This window comes from Phoca vitulina, unplaced genomic scaffold (assembly GCF_004348235.1).
Source record: "Phoca vitulina isolate PV1807 unplaced genomic scaffold, GSC_HSeal_1.0 scaffold40, whole genome shotgun sequence".
Taxonomy (NCBI): domain Eukaryota; kingdom Metazoa; phylum Chordata; class Mammalia; order Carnivora; family Phocidae; genus Phoca; species Phoca vitulina.
This window is the reverse complement of record NW_022589743.1, coordinates 2,299,806-2,302,768: the sequence shown is the minus strand read 5'-3', so window position 1 is coordinate 2,302,768 and position 2,963 is coordinate 2,299,806.

Genomic DNA, 2,963 nt, shown 5'->3' with positions numbered 1-2,963 from the left:
GGGAGGAAGGCGGAGGGATATTCGGGCCGGACCTCTCCGCGGCGGCACCGCGCTCCATGTCGATTGGCTGCCGCCGTGGCCAGGCGGAATCCCCAATTGGCCAGGCGGTCAGCGTTGAAGGGCCGCCCTGCGCCCATTCGCCCGCTAGTTTCAAGGCCCGGGTTGGCTGGGCGGGCAGCGGAATGAGGCGCGCGGATTGGTCGGAGGGAGGGAGATTGGGGTGGGGCAGGCGAGAGCCGGCCGCTGATTGGATTGGCCTGGTAAAGGCCTTGAGCACAGACCGGCTGAGCGCTGGGAGGAGGGTGGGCCAAAGGCGAGACTCCGGGCCCGCGTGATTGGCTGGGACAGTAGACGTTGATAGGATAGGGCGCCCAGAAGAACTGGGGAGAGGAATTCGGGGTCGGGGCCGCGGAAAGGCGGGAGGCGCCCGCGGCTTCTGGAGCCTGGCGCGGGGCACGATGGGACGCCCCCGGGAAGGGGCGGAGCCGTGTTCGGGCTGCGGTTGGGAAAGCGCCGTCACTCTAAGGGGCGTGTTGAGGAGGGTTTCGCGGGCCTTAGCGGGGGAGGGGGGACCGTTAAAGCCTTGCACCGCGCCCACAGGAAGCTGCTTTCATGGCCAGGCCTACTTGGTACCAGGCTCTCAGCTGGGAAGGACCTTGAAGACCATGCGGTTCAACTTCCAATTTGCAGGTGTGGAAACTGAAGCCCAAAGAGGGTATGCAACTTGTCCAAGATTACACAACCGGTTAGTGGCCTGCCCGGGACTGGCCTTAAGCTCCCCTGACTGCCCTTGGCCTTACACGCAGTTTCCCCCTTCAAGGAGGTGAATGCTAATGCAGTTTTGAGGCCTAACTAAGGAGGGTGGGCATTTGGATGCCCCCATCCATCGCTGCCAGCTCTTTGAAGGAATAGAAATGTTTTCAGCCTGCGAAGGTACCCCTATAAAGGCACACTCGTGAGCCAGGAGGAATGGGTTTGCAGGCATAAAGGATTGTAGCTCTCTTAGCCTTTTTTAGCTCAAATCCTGCAAGAAATTAATGAAAGCCTTTCTGTAGCAAAATGCACATAAAGAAAATGTGCATACATTGATTTCCTCTGAGACTGATACATGGGCTCCTGGCGAAGAATTTCCTAAATTACTACATTTTCACCATATTGACTTAGAGTTAATTGGATGTAGCTAGTTTATAGAGCTCTTTACCGTATAGCTTGAGCTTGCAGAATAATTACCCTACTCTAGCCATACTGGGAAAACCTAGGAGGGACTCTGTCCTTGCTCAGAGGTTCTACCCAAGAATTAGGAAAGGTTGGCTAGCTACCCTCAATCCTTAAAAGAGGAAGAGGTCTTTCTCTGCTAGAGAAGTCTTTGCAGTTCTGCAGCTTAAAGTGTGGGGACCATTCTCACCCCATCCTATGACTGCTTGGTTTCCTATGGCTTAGCAGCCCTCCTAACCCCAGCCTTTTGCCTCATCTATTACCTAAGGGAGGTGCACTGTCCTGTGTGTGTAAATTATCTGGAATCAGTGAAGATTAAGTAAGATGACATCCATGAAAATCTTTTGAGTTGTCCTTATGTGGACTCCCCATACTACAAATGATCCACAATTCTGCCTCACTCCAACCCAACTTCCTCCTGCCCCCAAGCAGTTTGCTCCACATGATAGTACCAGTGAGGGCAAATGGATTTTTTTTTTTAAAGATTTTATTTATTTATTTGAGAGAGACTGAGAGAGAGAGCACATGAGAGGGGGGAGGGTCCGGAGGGTCAGAGGGAGAAGCAGACTCCCTGCCGAGCAGGGAGCCCGATGCGGGACTCGATCCAGGGACTCCAGGATCATGACCTGAGCCGAAGGCAGTCGCCTAACCAACTGAGCCACCCAGGTGCCCGAGGGCAAATGGATTTTTAAAGTACCTGGAATAAAATGCTGGGAAGAGAATATGTTTTGTAGCAAAGTTCTAGTCAAATATAAGATCCTTGCCGAAACCCAAGTGAAATTTTTTTTTTTTTCAGTTGAACCAAGGTTCCTGATGGTGCTGTCTAGTCCCTTTCGAAAGCACTCAACACTAGCCTGCATTCAGCAAAGGCTAGTGAGGCACTGTAACACAAGTGTTTAGCACACAGACTCCAGAAACTGCCTGCATTCATATCCCAGCAGTGCCACTTCTTAGCTTGTGCGACTTACTTTGCTTACATGTAAAATGGGGCTAGGAATTGTACCTACTTCATATAGGGCTTTTGGGAGATCTTAAAGTGAGTTAATACATGTGAAGTGCTAGGAACACTGCCTGGCATGTTATATATGCCATATATACGTTGGCTATTATCTATTAAGCATGTATTTTGTACTAAGTGAGTGGTTCTTGGTCTTTGGCCTATTAGGAAAGAAAGATTTTTTTTTTTTTTTTTAAAGATTTTATTTATTTATTCATGAGAGACAGAGAGAGAGAGAGGCAGAGGGAGAAGCAGGCTCCCAAGGAGCAGAGAGCCCGATGCGGGACTCGATCCCAGGACCCTGGGATCATGACCTGAGCCGAAGGCAGATGCTTAACCATCTGAGCCACCCAGGCGCCCAGGAAAGAAAGATTTTAATTAATTAATCTCACAAGGAAATATAAAGTTGTAAAAGTGACAGATGCCAAAGAATGACCCAGTCAGGGGGCTCAGGGAAAGCTTACCTGAGAAAGGAAAGAGTTATTCAGGTGGAGAAGGGAGAACAGCATGTGCAAAGGCCCTGTGATGGGAGGGAGCACAGGGATTATAAGGAACTGCAGGAGGCCCAGTAGCCCCAAAGCACAGAGAACAAGGAATTGAGATAAAGTTGGAATGTTGAGTAGGGGAAAGAGCATATGGGACTTTGCATGCCATGCATATGATTTTGTCTATATTATAAGATTAAAGGCAGCTACTCAAAGGTCTTAAGAAGATTGGTGATTATAATGTGGAGATTAGACTGGAAACGGGG